General features: G+C 45.1%; 1 protein-coding gene and 1 long non-coding RNA gene across 3 annotated transcripts in view; one reads left to right on the top strand and one right to left on the bottom strand.

The window, feature by feature from the left end:
* Positions 1 to 10,044, top strand: part of LOC138452464 (uncharacterized) — a 431,049-nt gene extending 421,005 nt beyond the window's left edge. The window contains exon 3 of the long non-coding RNA XR_011260204.1: positions 9,339 to 10,044. This is a non-coding gene — a long non-coding RNA (uncharacterized lncRNA). The remainder of the gene's footprint in view (positions 1 to 9,338) is intronic.
* Positions 1 to 13,064, bottom strand: part of LOC138452408 (myelin-associated glycoprotein-like) — a 655,309-nt gene that overhangs the window by 533,604 nt on the left and 108,641 nt on the right. The gene's annotated exons all lie outside the window — the stretch shown is intronic.

Genomic DNA, 13,064 nt, shown 5'->3' with positions numbered 1-13,064 from the left:
CACCACTATTTCTAATGTCCTACCATTACACCACCACAATGCTGCAAAAAAGTGAACACCCCCATCTCATTAAAGAAAATGTCATACCTGCACATATAGCCCATCATTCCAACCTTAAAACAAGCATTGACAATGGCAACAGTTTGGGCTCTTATGTAGACATGGGAAAGACCTTTGACAGGCACTGCCATAGTGGTATTAATTGGCAATTGAGGGTAGTGGGTGCAAAATGGTGCGAGTACCTGCATCTAATAGCAGTACCTGGCAAATGCCTAATAGTTATTCACAATAGTTATTCACAAGCCAAAACGGTTGGCTTTGTCAATGCTTAATTTTAACATGACTTCAGTGAAGGACATGCATAGTGCTTATAAATCAAGTAGCTGAAGGCAGACCTTGTTGAGACATTTTTGTTACACACATAGCATGCGTTTACAGCTGCAATAAAGTGATTTACTCTCGGATAAATGCTTTGAAAGAACACTGGCAGGCACTTTGAGTGCAACGTTTGATAGCAAGGCTTAATTATAGTGAGCTCAAACATTTCCTATGAGGCGATGGTCTAGGTGGGGGGGGCAGGAACTGGGTGGGAATGGCCATAAGGAGGCAGGGAAGAGGGAAAGGAAGCAGTGTGCACAGGGCGCGGGGGCCACCAATTTACACATTTGGAGCAGCTATCAGAGCACATGCATAGGCCATCTCTTTACTCTACCTCAGAAGCGCGCAAATGAATCCATGGGACTGGGAAGGTGGAGGAATACTCTGGTGCTCCAGTTATTCTGGTCACGTGGTGGTAGACCCATGGAACAATCCGTAGTTAGATGCCGGCAGGGTGATTGGTGAAGGACTGGATTTGCCATAGTAATGGAGGCAGAGGATAGGGAAAGGAAGTGTTATGCTTATCACCCGCCTTCAACGGATGCTCTACTGACAAGGCCCAACCATTTAAAAGGAACAAGTAAAATGCACAAATCGGCCAGCTACTAAACTGACTGCTTAGAAAACGAGAAAATACTGTCTGGAAACCCATGTATGCTCTCGTTTTCCGCACACTACTCTCATCCTCCTTTTGGAACGTTGGTAAAACAAACTCTGAGACGGAGGCATCATCGGGAATTCAAATGCCGCCGCTGGCTCTGAATTAGTTTCATTAACGTTGCAAATATTTGGAACGTTAGAAAACAGTAGTTGCTCCGAAAGCTCTGCATTAGTTTCACCAACGTTGCAAATATGTGCTGGTGGCGGGTTAATAAAACAAATCAAAAAAACTAAAAACTAAAGGCTTTTGGGCTTAAAAAAATAAAATAAACAATAACAGTGCACAAATTCAATATACATACATTATTTACTTCGGAACAGTCGAATTTAAATCAAGCACATTTACATATCATACACAACATAGCACGTAACCAAAACACAGCTTTATCTCTCTCCTAAAGTGTTCAACAAAGAAAACACACAGCTTTCAGCTCTCTTCAAATGTAGAAAGAACATGGCGTACTTGAACAAACAAACACACACCGCACATCCAATCACATCACTAACTGCACAGCCAATCAGGGGCTACTTAAATTAAAAACACTCAACCAATCCCCTTTTGGGAAGGAGAGAGGGTCTTCCCACCCCCCTAATCGATTCTGAATGAGAAACAAACTGTAAAGCGCACACCATTGGGGTGGGGGTATGGGGTGTATACACAAGAGAGTGTATGATTGCGTAGTACATGCATTAGGAGCTATATAGTAGAGGCGAGTGTAGACACCATCTTGGTTATTGGCAGCCAATTTTTTATGTAGGCCCAAACCTGGCGAAAGTCACCAAACGTGTTCGTAAGAGATTTGCATGGCCAATATAGACATAACCCGCACCACAAGTAAGCTTCAGCGAGTTACTAGCCTGCCATTGTCTCAGAGGCTGCAGGCCTCTGTGCCCCGGAAAGAATGTGCTCTACAAGGCCAAGAGAAGGGGGCAGAGCACATCCTGGCAGTTATCATTCCACAATACAGATAGCATGAGCCCTCAGCGCCAACACCCCACACGTTAGAGTTACAGCCCTCCAATGCTTTCATCACAAGACCCCCACATACCACAGTGCCAGCCAGACCCAGATCACTGGCCATTAAGCTGTAAGACCCCTGATCAATCAGAAAACAAGGCTATCTTGTCTTTACAAATGGGTCACATGATGTGTGCTGCGAGATGCCAGTGACGAATGGAATTAGATCTCAAAGCGAGGCCCCAAGCAACAGGGAAAAAGTCACTTGGCCCAAAAAACCCTGTAGGAAATGGTGCACTGGAGATCAAGTGGGTGATGAGGCCTGAAGGTATAAGTGTTTCACTGGTGGTTCCTTCCAAGTATGTAGGTTGATATTAGGCTGAGTCTGAGTCAAGACTGTACCCACTTGGTACACTGGTGAAAAAATATAGAAACACAGTGCTCCTTGATGAGAATTCGGCGCAGAACGAAGGAGTGGAGCAGCCTTCTTAATGATTCCGTTAGCCTTGATAGATAAGCAGGAAGGCTGCAGCATAGGGGGACTGGTCCAACTAAGAACGTTGCAGAAAGAACATTGTAAGGGGGAACACAGGAGGACTGATAGTAGAGAAGCCCCGCAAGCGCAAGGGTGAAATGCAGAAGTGTGAGAGCCTGGTGAAGGTAGCAGGCAAAGATGCAGGTAAGGGTGAAAGCTGCACAAGGAGGCGGAGGTAAAGCAAGAGAGCAAGATGACCCAGCAGAGAGTACGGGTAAGGAGCCACAAAAGAGAGAAGCCCAAACAAATAAGGCAGCAGAACCAAAGGCATCGAGAGAGCCTGAGAGCCCAACCGAAGCCGGGAAGAAAACGGAAAGCTCCGCGGAGACGCAGAAATGAAAGACTAGGTAACAGCAGAGAATGGGTGAGGACAGAGGAAACGCGATATCCAGGAGGAGAAACAAGGGAAATAGGAGAAATCCAGCAGAGAACTGGAGAAGAGGGTAACTGACTGGCAAATAGCTGGTAACTCTAGGAACAGCTAGAGGAAGAGCGAAGCATGAATCCAAGAGACGGGCACAATGCACCATGCAACTGCATAGATATATCGGCGGTGGCCATCTTGGGTGTAGACTAGACCGCTCACAGAAGGAGCGAATAGCATGTGAATGGCACCTTAATGGAACTTCCACTGCTGCCAGCATTTCCATGGGGGCGTTGCATGACAGTAAGTCCTTCTTCTTTGTCAGTGCGACTGTGGTGATGCCTAATCACATGGTTAGACTTGAATTCTGCCTAAAGATCCTCCTGCAGGGGGTGTGCTATTACCATGGAGCAGTGGATGGTGGGGGCAGGCAATGGGATATTGCACTGCTTGCAGGGGAAGAGCTGATTGCATTTGTGAGGAGAATGTGATGCAGTGACCGGAGTGGGACAAAGTCTAGGGAAATGTGTCCTCATTCATACCACAGGGGCCACATCAAGAGCCGCAATACTAGCCATGCAGCAGAGTCAGAGCACCCATAAGGCACCTAAGGAAAGGGGTCAGCATTAGTGCCACATTTTTCACAATCAAGAATAGTGACCCTGCGAGGAGGTTGTGACTGCTTGATGAACTTGTTGTCTGAGCTGTGCCATGCCTCATGCCACATCCTTGGGATCAGAGGGCCACCACCCACAATAAAGAGGTGATGAATGATCCTGCGAAGGCACAGTGAATTAGGGAGAAACAGTGAAATATTCTAGTGATGTGAATTCCTTGAATATTTGTGAAATAGGTCACTGCAGGTAGATTGTTGAAGTAAAGTATCAAATAACTGGATATCAGGGGGCTTACATAAATGCCCATTTATTACCAAGTGGGAACCCCCTTGGTTCAGTAAATCAGTCCAAGAGGGAGGGACATGCCTATAAATAAGTAAATCCGGTGTCTGCTGGGCCTAGAGACTCAAGCTACCCCTCACCGATGACACCCAGTGGGGCCAAAACATGCTTGTGGTCTCGTGCAGAAGGGATGTGACTAAGCAGTTCGGGCTGGACTGCCCCTTTTGGGGTGGGAACAACCATGATTTCCATATGCTCTTTACCCATTTGTAATGGCTTGGCAGGTGAATAACGATGGTCTGCAGGGTTGCCCTGAGCAATGCCAGAGGTTCAGATTAATTCAAAACCTTCCAGCCATCACCTCTTTTGTTTTGCTATAAATCAGTAAGAATCAGAAGCCGCTTCCCCTCGCCTGGGGTTAGGGGGTTAGGGGGATAGATTAAAGGAAATCTTGACTACTGATCTGCATCGGGCTGAAGGCTAAAGATGCTGATGTGGAGTGGGAGGCATGAAGCATGATACAGTTTAAATCGCAATACCAATGTGTAAATAAGGTGGTTCAATTGAAAATGACCTATTCCCTAGAAAAGTATTGCCAATGGGTTTAGTGCAAATCAGCTACCGCTAGTCTAGAGGTGATCTGCTCTGAGGATATGGAGAATGACTGGAGTAATGGAGACAGACTTCTTGAATTAACAGACTCTTCCGGAAGTCAGGACCAGAAGCAGTTGGATCATTCAGGTGGATCAGTGTTAAAAGATGAACACACTGCCCGATGGGAGGCCCACTGCTGCCTGAGGACTACATCCTTCTTCAACATGGATGCCTCTATGAGCGAAGTGTAAGGTGTGCCCTGTGCATAATTATAGTCCCACTCAGACATAATTCTACTTGTAATCCTGAATGGAGGAAAACATGGTGTACCCATTGCGATTGACTAAGATCGGGAATTGAGATGTGAAAGCAGATCCTTTATACTAACGGAAAAAGCTGTGTTCTCTTTCTGACAGTGAAAGCAGTTCCGGCTCCTTTGACTTTGTCAACTGTATACAGTGGTACAGAAAATAGCATTCAGCTCTTGTACACAAGACTGCGAATAGACAAGCTCTAGAGATAATTCGGTAAAACCTTTGGGAAGACACTGTTATCAGGCATTGGATATGTTTAATTAAGAAATAAAGTTATTTTTGGTAGGCTCGTCTGGGTGGCAGTGCCCACCACCCACATTAATACGGGTCATTACCACCTGGTACGGTTCACTAATGAAACATAAAAAAATCCTGAGCCATAAAATCCCCCACTTTCCTTAGTTTTAGTTTCTATGAATATGTCGGGGTCTTTTACACTATTGATTTGTTTTTATTGTATAGCACCTAGAAAATTGATTTTCTGGTAATGTTCTGCACTCACTACATGGTTATTACTACTACTACTACTATGTTAACAACTATGTTTCTAAGGGCCCGTTTTTGTACGACACAAAGGGACACGGCGAGTGTGCAACCAATGATTTCACACACAAATGAGGAAAACTATACCAAAGATGGCCACCGTGGAACTAGAGGGTGGGGCTTCAAGGTGGGCATGGGTCGATGCCGGCGAGTAACAGGGGTAGGAGGTGATGTGGTGGAGGGGAGTGCAGCATCAAGCGGCTCTCAGCTGGAAGGTCTCAGCAGCTCTCAGCGTGCTCGGACGCAGTCTTTCCCCAGTAGGCAGGTGCTGATAGAGCTCTAAGGAAAGCGCAGAGAAGAGCTGTGTGCAGAGAAATACACTATAAAACATATGCCCAATAAGAAACATCTCAGAGATTCAAAGGTTAATACTAAGGAGGAGGTCTGGGGCTAACATGGCCCCGGACACTACACAACAGTAGGTGAGCTTTCTAATGCCATATGCACATGCCTTGATCCCTCTATGGATGAAAGGGACCTTGGGCATGCAGGAACCACTTGGTTCCAATTCTGGGGGTGCTTATGTAGTTTATGAGGAACAGAAAGCTAAGCACAAGGTTGTACACTATGTATTGTAATGTAATGCAAGATGGGATTTTTATAGGTCCTATTCCCATTGGTATGGCCTCAAAGCACTGTAGGTGAACACCCTCGGGGTACCGAAGTCTGTGGAATGGGAGATTCATCAGAAGAGTATAGAATGTCTGTGTGCATTTTAGCCAATACGAAGGTAGGTAGGGGTGACCAAGTCCCTGCAAGCGACCCACTTGGAGCTGGTTTGTGGATGCAAGCTGTGAGGTTCTAGGGAGAGTATGCCAGTCCAGGAGACTGATTATGTGTTCAGTTAGGCAGAGTTTTTGTCATGCGGATGAGTGCGGGTTGGTGCCCGTGCCTACGGCTATTTTCCATTGACATGGAATGGGATATGCATCCAAGTGCAGTGGAGTAACTTTGCTGAAAATGTTGGGGGAACATGACATTTAAAGGAAAGGGGCCCCTGCCATATGAGGTGGACAAATGGTGCCATGAAAGTCGGGGGGAGGCAAACACCCTTGTCCCCCCCTAAAATTATGCCCATGCTGAGTGTCCTGGAAGCATTCTTTTTACGTTTGTTCCTGTCCTGCGTTCTGCTGGAGTCCTTTCTCTGAGTTGCTCAGTATTTAATTTGAGGGTCTCAGTGTATTTGACAGGGGGTTAAATTAGCACGCGAGGAAGAATGAGTTCATCAGGATGCTGGGGGGAAGAGCCACGTTTTGAGGGCCTACCTGGAAGGTATGTTGAGGTCAGTTCCAAATCTTCAACTTCACTCATTTCCCTCAATGAGAGAGTATGGCCCTCATTACAACCTTGGCGGAGGACCATGGTGCTCTTAGCACCATGGTCCATGCCGCTAAGGTTACGATTCCGCCATGGTAGATGGCGGAATTACCGCCCCATTACAATGTGAGTGGGGCGGTAATTCCCCATTCACCAATGGCCCCTTCCCCATTCCCATTTGTGCCCCATAGGGCATAATGGGAATGGGGAAGGCGATAATTACGGCACCGTAAATTACGGTGCCGTAATTATCGCCAAGGTCCCTTAGCGGGTTGGTTTTTAACGCCTGCAAAAAGCAGGCGTTAAAGTCACCATCCCGCTAAGGGACCTTGTAATCAGGCGGTAAGTGCTTAACGGCGCCGACCCTCTTTACGGCACCGTTAAACACTTACCGCCTGGGTTGTAATGAGGGCCTATATGTCCAAACATGAGGTTCTTGCCCACCGTATAGCCCAGCTGCACCTCGCCAATGAGGTTCAACAAGGCTACAACGTGTATGTAGTTGCTTTATTCCTGTGTGGAGGGGACATTATCTAGCAGTTCGGCCTGCAGTGCCCTCCCCACCCATTGGTGGCAAGATCAAACACCTTTGAATACGGCTGACCCTCTTCTGTAATGGCTCGGAAAGACTAGAGAAGGATGTTATTGATGGTTGCCTAGAATAATACTTATTGGTATGATTAATTAACAACCTCCCATCCATCCTTTTGTGATTTTAGTTTGTCTTCCATGGTTCTCAGATCGATCCTCCTTTGATTTATGGATGTGTTAAGAATGCATTTATGTGTGCATATGTAAAGGAGAATATCCCTTAGTAGTGAAGCCATGCTGATGGGTAGCTAGGAGAGCCACCCAAAGAAATGCATGGGTTGACCAGGAATGTAAACTGGCCAAACAAAATGTACTAAAGTCTCTGAACAATAAAACAATCCTTAACAGTAATGAAATTCGTTGATCTAGGAAGTATTACAAGGATGTTACCACCAAGAAAAGAAAATACCTAAATGATAAATGGGTGGTCATTACCAACGTGATAAATGACAAGAACTCTGCTAAATTCTGGAAACTCATAGCAACAAACAATAGTGGGTTCCATGTGATAATGTCCCTCAAAAATGTCGCCTTGCAAAAAAGTCACCAAAAAATTGCAGGGACATTATCACATTGAACATGCAGGGGACAACCCTGCAACCGCCCAAACCTTCTTTTTTTCAATGGGAGCGGGGGTTCATGGAAGACTGCTGAGATAATCCCAATCTTCAATAGAGGAGATCGAAATGTACCAGAGAACTATAGACCTATCTCATTCTTAGATAGCCCAGGGAAAGTATTTGCCAAAGTTCTATTAGATCTCCTGAACACATGGATTGATGAGAACAACCCAATCAGTCACCTGCAAGCTGGGGTTCCCCCTGATATTAGTACTGTTCATCAGGCACTTAGAATATACTTTCTAATCTTTAAATAAGATGTTTGTTTACTACCTTTATTGACTTCGAAAAGACTTTTGACAAAATCACCAGATGTAAGCTATAGGCAAGTTTGCTTTCACTTGGGATTCCTCACCCCCTAATCAACAACCTCTTGTCAATTTACATTGATAACAGGGTAGTAGTAAGATGGGACTTAGATGGCAGAGTGACTGGGCTCTTTAAGGTGGAAAAGCGGAGTCGCCAGGTGTGCATCCCGGCGTCAACCCTTTTTAATCAGCATGTAAATAGCCTAATTGAGTTTTTTCTGTCTGTACCAACAAATACACCCTCATTGGGGTCAAATAAGATACTATTACTAATGTTTGCAGATGATGCTGTATTGGTATCAATGATTGCATCAGACCTTATCAGGCAACTTAACCTGCTTACTACCTTTTGTAGGAGCTACGGCTTTACTATAAACTATTCCAAATCAAAATCTATGTTATTGAAACACTGTAAGAAAAAGCAACTAAGATTAAATGTACTCATTGATGGATCTCCAATTCAGCACGTGAACTCTTATGACTGCCCAAGGGTTGAGGTGTATGGATAATGGCAGCTGGTCCCACAAATTCAACCGAACCCTGTCTGGAAACAGTGCGCCATTACCAGGCTCACCAGAGAACATGGCAATGGTACAATAAGCCCAACATTGGCAGTACATAGACAACAAGCTTGTCAAGCTGCATTTCATGGGTCTGAAACATGGAGATACTGTAGCACCCGGAAGCTACTGATCACTGAAAATGCTTTTTCTTTTAAAAACATGTAAGCCAGCCAAGAAATACTCCCACGATTCCATTACACCAGGAGTTAGGTCTTAATTATATCAAATGGGAAATTGCTCTTAAACCATTATTATATTCGATTTGCATTTGGAACACTCAGTTGCTTGGATAATATAAAGACGCTCTTGAGGATGTCATCCAACAAGAAGGGGGAACAATTTACCATGGGTAAAACATGTGAGATGGCTTGCACTTAACCTTGGTTATAGTAACTGCTGGGCAAGCTAAAGCGACAGTAATGGAATCCAGGCAGAAAGAATTAGAGCATTTACTCGTTAATAGCGTAGAGTCATCCCTAATGAACAATGACTGGGACTGTAGAACAACATTGGGATTCGGAAAATATCTGGACATGATTAAACCGAGCAAAGCATGTACTTTATTTTTTAAATTCACATGTAGTTTATTACCATAAGTGCTCACACTTTCCTATGGGGCTTGATCCCAACAGACTATCCACACTGTAAAGATCCGAGAAACGGAAATTAATTTATTTTTCCTTTTCCTTTTTAGGCGAACCTGAGAAGATCTTATTTAAGAACAAGACTTAACTAACTGAATATCCGCAACACCACTGATAGTCTAAAAGTGTGTACATGCTCTACTGATGATGCTTCCCTCTACGCTGTGGCGAAACGTTTATTTCAAGCATGGACTAGCAGAAATACAATGATCGACTCACTAACGTAACTAGCCATCGATTCTTTTGTAAAAATCTGATGGCAACTCGATGAAATGGAAAAGTACACATTGTTGATGTCGCTACTGCAATGTAAATGTTCATTGGCAATTTGAGCATCCACTTTTGGTCTATTATACGCACTACTAAGTATACTTTTGTAACATATTGTTATTCTTGTAGATATACCACATTGCCCGTGTCTTTAAAACAAAAGATTCATACTTTTATTAACCCCTATGCTGTATGCTTTTTAAAAAAACTTTTATGGCTATTAGCCAAATTAAAGTATTGATTGATTGATTGTAATGGAGAAACATGGACATCCATAAAACATGCTTTCACAATCCGGTGTGGATGTTACTTTCCCTCCATGCATCATGGTGGAGCAATTATCCTGTTTTGGCGCCTCCATGGTTACATTGGCCCTCATTCCTAGTTTGGAGGTAGCCATGGCGCTATTAGCGCCATGGCTGCCTCCAAAATCGGTCCGACTCCGGTCTGGTGAAGGGAGTAATTACCGGTGCAGTCCGAGGTCGGCGGGACCAGTAATTCCCCATTCACCAGAGCCATTCCCCATTCCCATTTAGGCCCCCATAGGGCTCAATGGGAAGGCGGCAATAACCGTACCGCAAATTGCGGTACCGTTATTGACCGCGGTATCCCATCGCGGGTCCCGTCCATAACGCCTGGTAAAACCAGGCGTTAAGGGAGGACCCGCAAAGGGACCTCGGAATAGGGCACAAAGAGATTACCGGCACCGGTGTCATTACCGGTGCCCAGTATCCCTTTGGGCCCAGGTCGTAATGACCCCCATAGTGTTCAATAAGGCTCATGAATTGCAGTTTCGAAAGATAATTGGAGGGTCCACTGTATTGGAAATAGCCTGAGCACAGAGTGCCACAATGGAAGGGAGTCGGATCAAGTGGGCAGTGGAGAAGAAGGGAGGAGAGTTATAGGGAAACGGTCAGGGAGGTTTTAGGGTGACATCCCCTGATCAAAGAAGAAAACAGATAAGTAATTGGAGGCAGAGACAAGGGTCCTACGAGGAGAGCCGCAGGCAACACCTCGGCGTGGCCTAAGACTGGAGTTAGGAAATGGTCTTGGAGAAGTAGGGAAACAGTAAATGGGCCACAGGGACCAGGTCAGTGAACAAAATGGCAGTGGAGCAAGGGGGGCACTGGGGGATAGAGGAGCAGCAAGAATGGGGCAGGTGTCCCAATGATAAGCACTTGATGTAACAATAAGACCAATCAAAATGCACACAACTTTAGAATAACAAATGAAACATTGTCAAAGGATGAATTGAAACATCAGGGTGTAGTGAATGTGACATCTAACTGGTTTTGTTACACAATCCCTCACATTCACAATCAAAACTCAAGACTGGCAACTTGCTCTTTTGGGGATCACATGTTATCGACTCACAGACGCATGCTTGTTTTGAGAACATGTTTGTTTACATGTGTAAAGGGTGTGTTTGTGGCTTCTAAAATACAAAAGGCCCACACATTGGCGTTAATAACCCACAGAGATACAAAGGCAAAGCCTCATGTGGTCAGAATTTGAGTACCCAATTTCATTCTTCGTAAATAATATTCTATTTCTGACACCTGTGCTTGTTATGTGGAAAAAGTGTCATACATCTGTTATTCTAACTCTAGCACCCACACCAGAGCCCTATTCCATTGGACTCTCTCTTGCTTGACTGAGCTGTGTGCAAAATTGAACGTATCAGTCACGAGCCAAAACACCCTCCTAACGACACACAGTTATCACCTGGTTGATCCAGATGTATGCCGGTGGTACTCGCTCTGGATGGGAGATTTGTTCAAGTTCTAAATCAGGACCACACTAACCCGTCCCAAGGATTGGGCCTGCCACCCACAGACTAACCACCCCTAAGGATAGGGTCTGCCACCCACGCACTAACCTGCCCCAAAAATCGGAACCGCCACCCATTGGTTGATCTGTGCTGCCTGAGAGGGGGCGTAATCCATAAATCATTCCACGGCAACAGGAGTCCTTCATGGATGACAATCCAAGAAGTCCTCAATCTCCCAACCCCCATCTCAACCATCAAACAATTGCAACAGTTCACAGGCCAACCCAGGATCACAGCCATTGGGTTGATAGTCAATGTACTCCTTCCCGCAACATCTCATTGAAGCGGCCACTTGTTGACATATAACGTGCTTATATGATGTATGTCAGTAAATCAAGAAATGTACATTACAAGTTCTGCCACACCATAAATAAAAATGAATCTACACAAAGGTGGACTGAAAAATTTGTAATTTGGGCTCTTAGATGACCAAGTAGTTAGAGGCATGTTGTTACCATGTCTTTTACAATAATTCCAAAATAAAGTATGCATGTGACGTGAAGATATTTTCCTTCCAGAGTTCCATGAAACAGCCAGATGTGAGCCTTCCTACTGAAGCCTCCGGCCACAGCGAGAACACGTTCAGACATTCTTTTAGCGCTATTCTTCTCTGCCCAGTGGATGTTTTTGGGTGGGGGTGGCCACAGGACACAATGGGGCGGCTGTTTCCTTACAACCCTGTGTGTGATCGCCCTCTGTTCGCGCTTATGCCTTAATGAAAACATGTCCATTCATTTTTTCTCAAGGAAAAGACATAATTTGCATATGAAGAACGGTGCCTCCTGGAAATGGGGTGGGGAGTTCAGTGGTCGGCTCGAAGGTCAACAGATGTTGGGAACCTCCCAACTCCTACTCTGGGATATTTTGAAAACTAGAAATTAGAGACTGCACTTGGGGTAACAGAGCCAGTTCAATGATAACGTGCCAAATATGTCTGCAGCAACGGTGGGCATAAATAACAACCTCTTTAAAATGCCCTTTCTTCGGGTATGCTGTTTCAAGGAGCTCCAACGGAGGAAGCCGGAGAGGAGTAGAGGGGGAATCTAGGCTTAAAAGAGAAATTAAAAACCTAAACTAATTCCGACCGTGAGGTCCAGATTATGAAAGCCGCTAGCTCTCAGGTTGCAGGTGTTGGGGAGGAGTTGGGCGACTGGAAGTGCCGCATCTGTAACCCTGAGGGACTTGCAACAGCAGGTTTTGTATCTGCAGTGGCAGCCCTGGGATCACAGATGGGGGAATGTGGAATAATGGGGTTGAAGATGGTGCTTGCGACTCACTCGGGCGGGGCGGTGAAGGTTTCCCTTCATGATTCCGGCAAAAAGAATTCCTCTTTTGTGACAGACCAGGTCCATTTTCTACTAAGAATCATGACTTGAAAATCCTTTTCTGTCCCTCCACAATAGGTGAACGGCAGCCTGTGGTGCCACGGCCAACCCTTAAATTAGTTCGGCAACAAATGTGCGACATAAGGGAATCCCATGTTTGTGCAGCACTAATCCAACGCTTCTCTTTAGCAGGGTGACAGAACAATTCCGAATGCGGGTGGTTGCTTTGGTGGGGTGATTAGGGAGGAGATATGTGATCAGCTGTGAGATGTTATGTTAATAGTTTCCTTCAAAGTTAAATACTGTTTTGTTTTATCTGATCTGTACACTATTTCTTTCTGTAACATAAT

The sequence above is a fragment of the Ambystoma mexicanum genome, chromosome 1p, assembly GCF_040938575.1.
Source record: "Ambystoma mexicanum isolate Mex_15411 chromosome 1p, UKY_AmexF1_1, whole genome shotgun sequence".
NCBI lineage: Eukaryota > Metazoa > Chordata > Amphibia > Caudata > Ambystomatidae > Ambystoma > Ambystoma mexicanum.
This window is presented reverse-complemented; position numbering and strand designations above follow the sequence as displayed.